The following is a 6,398-nucleotide window of genomic DNA, read 5'->3' as shown; positions in this document are numbered from 1 at the left end:
GCTATGGCTCCAGCTCTTGATATATTGAAATTAATCTTACCTGGGGTGTGTGTGTGTGGGAGAAAGAGAGAGAGAGAGAGAGAGAGAGAGAGAGAGAGAGAGAGAGAGAGAGAGAGAGAGAGAGCATGCATGTACATGCATGTGTGTATATGTGTGTGTGTTGCTATGGGCTAAGTCCAGGGCTTTGCATACAGTAGATAAACACTGAGATACATCCCCAGCCCTTTACTTTTACAAATGTGCCTATTAGTTCAATTAAAGATACATGTATAGCCCCACAATATTTCACTAGGCTACACAATATCACTTCTTCATCTGATTTCACCCTGCTGAGTCCACGGCAGAGCTGCCATCACCTTCGAAAATGCATGCATTCTACATTTATTGCTATCCTAGTACACTCCCCCTCCTCTTAAATCATAACTTTAGCAAATAAAAATACTCAAATATGGAACCAGGCAGACTCTGTGAGTCCAGGTCAGCCAGTGCTACATCGTAGACCCTTGTCTCAGAACTCAACTAGCAGTGGGCTGGAGCTAAGTGACCTGAGATGCTGCAGTCACTGAGCATTTATAATCCTAGCACTGGGGAGGTGGGGACATCGGGGTCACTCTCGCTTGCTCACCAGCTCAGCTTGTTGAGTCAGTGAGCTCTTCCAGAGATTTTGAGTTTGGTTCCCAGGACCCACATGGTCTCAGTAGCCTGAAACTTCCATGGGGCCCAACTCTCTTCTGATTTCTGTAAGCACCAGCCAAGTATGTAGTGTACATACATTCGTGGAGGCAAGACATTTATACACATACGATAGAATAGGTTCATCTTTAAAAAATAATATAGAGAATGCTTGAAGAAGACACCAGAGTTTTTTTTACCTCTGGCCTTGGCCCACACATGCACACACACACCTTCACACACACACACACACACACACACACACACACACACACACACCAAGGAAAAAAGAAAAAGTTGTGGCTGAGCAGTAGCAGCACAGACCTCTAATCCCAGCACTCGGGAGACAGAGGCAGGCAGATCTCTATAAATTCAAGGCCAGCCTGGTCTACAGAGTGGATTCCAGGGCAGGCTCCATACACAAACAAAGAAACCCTGTCTCAAAAAACAAAAAAAAGAGAGAGAATTGTCAAGACCTGAAGTAAATAGCCAACCCATGATCAAATGTTGTGTTAAAAGTTTGTTCCCAAGTGCTAAAGAGATGGCTCAGCAATTAAGAGTACTGGCTGCTTTTCCAGAGGACATGGGCTCAATCCCAAGCACCCACATGGTGACTCACAAGACAGCTGTAACTCCAGTTCCAGGAGATCTGAGGCCTTTTTCTGACCTCCATGGGCACTAGGCAGATACATGGGGCATAGGCCTGCATGTAGGCAAAACACATGCACATATAAAATAAAATAAAAATTTAAAAATATCATCTTTGATGGGTGTACTGGCACATGCCTTAATCCCAGCACATGGAAGGCAGATGCAGGCAAATCTCTGTGAGTTCAAGGCCAGCCTGGTCTACATATTGTGTTCCAGGACAGCTAGAACTTCATGGTGAGATTCTGTCTCAAAATCATCATCATCATCATCATCATCATCATCATCATCATCATCATCATCATCATCATCATAAGTAAGCGGTACCAGTCAGGCGTGGTGGTATATGCCTTTAATCTGAGCACTTGAGAGGGAGAAGGAGGTAAATCTCCACTACTTCAAAGCTAGCCTGGTCTACATGTTAAGTTCCAGGCTACCCAAGGCTACATAGTGAGACCCTGTCACAACAACAATAATACTAATAACTAGCTAAGTAATTTTTTTAAAGCATGTTCTCCCTTGAGGAGTCTATGGGCGGAGGCACACTAGGGTCTTCATATAGGCTGGTGCCAGGGCAGAGAGCGTTAGTACTAATGGTTCCCAGTGGAACGAAAACTGCTGTTGACATGGGGGGTGTTGGGACGCGTGTCCTCTGCTCCTCACACACATTCACTCTCAGTCCACGGGCCTCAGTGGTTGCTTGCTGGCTAAACAGTTCATATATTTAATTCATGCGCTTCTCCTTGGTGCCTGAAACACTGTATGGACTTCCCTTCGTGCTCCCTGCGACACGTGTGTGCAGGCACACATATGCCTATCATAGCATCCGAGCGACCAAAGCCATCTCTGCAGCGTTGTTACCAACTGTGAACCCACCGAATGCTGCCCTTCCACACATTCATGCAATAAGCGCTGATCCTGTTTCCCAGCCTGGTCCTGCCGGACATGTCTGTTGTTCTTTGAAGTGTTTTCTAACAAGACAGACAACTGAATGAATGACCATGTGGTCTCCGATGTGGCAGCTTTCCTTCCTTTCTTATTGTTATGAAAAAATACCTGACAGAAGGGGCTGAAGAGATGACTCAGCGGTTTAAAAGCATTGGCTGTTCTTCCAAAGAACCTGGGTTCAATTCCCAGCACGCACATGGCAGCTCACAGCTGTCTATAATTCTAGTTCTAGGGGATCTGAAACCCTCACCCAGAGTATATACAGGCAAAACACCAGCGTACATTAAATCAATATATCTTTTTAAAAATACCTTATAAAAGCAATATCAGAAAGGAAGAATTTATTCTGCTTTATCATTCAAGGGGATCCATTCCATGCTGGCCAGAGGCATGGTGGATGGCAGGAGCAGGAAAGAGCTTGTCACATTTCGTCCCCCTCCCCTCATTAAGAGAGAACAGGAAGTAGGGGCTGGGCTCACGGTGCCCCCACAACACACTTCCTCCATACTTCTCCGGTGAGGCTCCACTCCTAATGGTTCCGCGATCTTCCCCAACAGTGCCACCCGTTGCGGAGCAAGTGCTCAAACCCCTGAGCCTGTTGGTACAGTTATCATTTAAGCCATAGCGTGTCATGAGGACCTGGGAGCGAGGCTCCTACTTAGGGATCCCGAGAAAGAGTTCACGGAGAAGGCGAAGCTTGGCTGGGGATTGTGTAACTCAGCGTCATGATCGGTCATTATCATCACTGTTTGCATTGGAGCAGGGAATGAAAAAGGAAGTTTAGCCCACAGTCAGGTCAGGCAGCTATGTCATGGTAGCCTGTCATGCTGAGTCTCCACTCAGGCCCACCCTCTGCTTAGTCTCTTGGCTCGCGTTAATATGAGAAGAAAAGGCGGGATCTAAGGGAACCTTCCTTGGTGCCTGGGTAGGAAAAAGCCAGCGCTATCCACATTTTCTTGCCTTTGAATTTTGTGTTTATCAAGGGAAATCTTGTTTTCATTTTTTTATAGCATGTGTTTATGACTTTGAACCAGGAACTTGCCCTCCTGGTGTTCTGCTGGCCCCCGGCTTTATCCTGTTTCCCGATTTGCACGTTTTGAGGTTGTGTAAGAATTGTTAAAGGGTTTGCAGCCGCATCAAAGGACAGGAAACCTACCTGAACCCCAGGGCTGCTGGGGCACATGCCTCCCCCTCACGGCCGCTTGCCCCAGGGAATTTATAGCTCTGCATACCACAATCTGGCTCACGTTCCTCCTCCTAACACCGGCATCCCATCGTTAGAAGCTGCCTTCATTTCAGCCAAAAAATAATCATAGTCAGAAAGCTTAGCAGCCAGCTCTGCCAGCCTCATTCCCAGAAGGAATATGGTTCTTATATTCTGTTGGCTCACGGAATTGACCAGAAGACTAGAGAGCAAGGCCATGAAAACAGTCACCGAGAGGCCTCAGGTTGGTAGACCGGGGTAGGAGGAGAGGCACTGTCTCCCCAGTACTTACACAATCTACAATCCCACTGAAAATGAGGTGTTCGGCCCTGTTGGGGATCAGGCTGGGCAGGACCTACAAAAGACCCTCTTTTGTGAACCAGAACCCAGATAGGACTCTGCGCTGGGGCTGATGTTAGGCTGTGTAGGGAGTGCGCAACGCGTTAACTCATGGCCTAGTAAGAGCATAGAACCGGAGACCTGGAGACCTGGAGACCCAGGCGCATATCCTAGTCCATCTTTGCCCAGCAGGTATGTAGCAAGCTCCCTGTTTTACCAATGAGGAAGTGGAGGTCAGGAATGCTGGGGTAATTTCCGGAGTCAGACAGCTGCTGGCATTCAAATTACGTATGCTTTTCTGTGGCTCTGGCTTTCCTAGCCCTAGGACACTGAGTTATAGACAAAGCGCCTAGATGTCCCTGCTCTATCGTGAGGAATCAAGGTTGAGCAATGAACTTGTCTGGGGCTCCATCTTTGCAGTCTGCGTAGCTGGGGCCAACTGCTCTTTGTACCAGAATTCCTTCATGTTTCCCGGTTCACACATACATTCCCCTTTTGTCTTGCTAGGTGATCTGCCAGGAGAGTCAACAGTGACGTTTGACCTTGTTTTATTTTTTGCTTTTGTGTGTGTATGGGGGGGGGGTATTAAGACAGGGTCTCTCTCCCTGGTTGTCCTGAAACTTACTGTGTAGACCAGGCTGACCTCGAACTCACAGATTCCCCCTGCCTGTCTCTCAGTCTCTGGGATTAAAGTGTGTGTCAACACACCTGGTTTGTAGTTTGTTCTTCTTCAAGTCCAAAAGATACTAATTAGACTCTCTTTTTCTCTATGATGTGTGTGTGTGTTCACAGTTACTCCTGGGACTGCAGACTTTTAAAAAATAATCCCTGGAATGTAGATCTGTTGTAGAATTATTGCCTTCATGCATGAAGCTTGGGATTTATTTCCAGCTTAATATAAATGGGGTGTGGTATCTCACACCTGTAGTTCTAGCACTCGAGGTGGAGGCAGAAGGATTCGAAGTTCAAAGTCGTCTCTGGCTACAAAGAAAGTTCAAGGCCTGTTGGGTAGTGGTGGTGCACTCCTTAAATCCCAGCACTTGGGAGGCAGAGACAGGCGGATCTGTGAGTTTGAGGCCAGCCTGGTCTACAGAGTGAGTTCCAAGACAGACAAAATTACAGTGAATCACTGTCTCAAAAAACAAAAACAAATAAAGAAAAGAAATGAAATAGAAAGAAGGCTCAAGGCTAGCACTACCTAAAAAACAAAAACAAAACAGCAAAAAACATGTGGATAATGATGTAAGTCAACATATTCACACCTAAGTTTCAGAGTGAAGTGTGACTAACTGTGCAGGCCCTGGGGTTAAAAGCAGAAAGGTTTTCCTGGTGAACCCAGGAGCCTTTAGGCTCTGTTTCCAGAACCAACAACCAAAATTCACCCCACATGCGCCTGGCATGCACATGGCATGCTGTCCTGCAGTTCTGTGCCAAAGTCCAATACACAGCTCTCATGCGCAGCCTCGGGCCAGAGCTCCAGACCTGGATCGATGTTCCCTGGTGATCTGAGTCCTCCACAGGCAGAGGCCTGAGAGTGTTAGCTGGAACAGAAGAGCGCCATTAGCAGAGGGTCTCTGAGGACATGACCTCATCTCTTTGTAGAGCCCAAATGCAAGTGAGCAGCTTGACCATTCGGGGTGGGAGAAAATCGTATCAGGATACAGATGCAGTTCAGTTCAGATCTGACTTACTTTCCCTTCTTTTGTGAGGGCTGGCATTGAGACGAGGTCTTATCATGTAACCTTTATTGGTCTGGAACAGACTGGCCTTGAACTCACAAAGGTCCACTTGCCTCTGCCTCCTGAGTGTTGGGATTAAAGATGTGTGTCAGCACACTAGGCTTCTTCCTTCCTTCCTTTCTTTCTTTCTTTCTTTCTTTCTTTCTTTCTTTCTTTCTTTCTTTCTTTCTTTCTTTCAGCAGAGTCTCATGTATCCCACCCAGGCTGGCCTCAAACATTCTATAAGTGACCGTGAACTTCTGGTTCCTCCTGCTCTCTCTTCCGTTATGCTAGCATTACAGGTGTGTGCCACCATGCCCAACTTCTTTTTTTTTTAATATTTATTTATTTATTATGTATACAATGTTCTGTCTGTGTCTATGCCTACAGGCCAGAAGAGGGCACCAGACCCCATTACAGATGGTTGTGAGCCACCATGTGGTTGCTGGGAATTGAACTCAGGACTTTTGGAAGAACAGGCAACGCTCTTAACCGCTGAGCCATCTCTCCAGCCCCTGCCCAACTTCAAGTAAGTTGGAATGGAACCCAGAACCTCAGGCATGCTAGGCAAGCACTTTACCAACTGAGCCACATTCCCCAGTCCCTAAGTTAGTTTCTAATCTTGAGAACCAAAATGAACTGCCAGGGATATGACTTTCATCTTAGTGCCAAAAGACCAGAGAAACAAATTTGGATCCAGTGGAGCTGGCGTAAGACAGAGATACCTGTGTTCATTTACCTTGTGTATCTTCTTATGTGCAAAGGCCTGTGGATAACGTAAAAATGAGAACAGACCAGGAAGACCCTAGGCCTGGGGCTGTGAGTCTGGCTGGAGGAGGAAAGTTGACTGTTAGGCTCAAATGGAAGAG

General features: G+C 46.7%; 1 long non-coding RNA gene across 1 annotated transcript; it reads right to left on the bottom strand.

The window, feature by feature from the left end:
* Nucleotides 1-5,040: 5,040 nt before the first annotated feature.
* Nucleotides 5,041-5,888, bottom strand: LOC119812482. Its single transcript, XR_005285088.1, has 2 exons — nt 5,503-5,888; nt 5,041-5,352 (listed from the first exon to the last, which is right to left on the bottom strand). It is a non-coding gene; the product is annotated as an uncharacterized LOC119812482 (long non-coding RNA).
* Between the last annotated feature and the right edge of the window lie 510 nt (nt 5,889-6,398).

This window comes from Arvicola amphibius, chromosome 4, assembly GCF_903992535.2.
Source record: "Arvicola amphibius chromosome 4, mArvAmp1.2, whole genome shotgun sequence".
In the NCBI taxonomy this organism is placed as follows: Eukaryota; Metazoa; Chordata; class Mammalia; order Rodentia; family Cricetidae; genus Arvicola; species Arvicola amphibius.
Note: the sequence above shows the minus strand (reverse complement) of the source record. Positions and strands in the feature narration are given on the sequence as shown.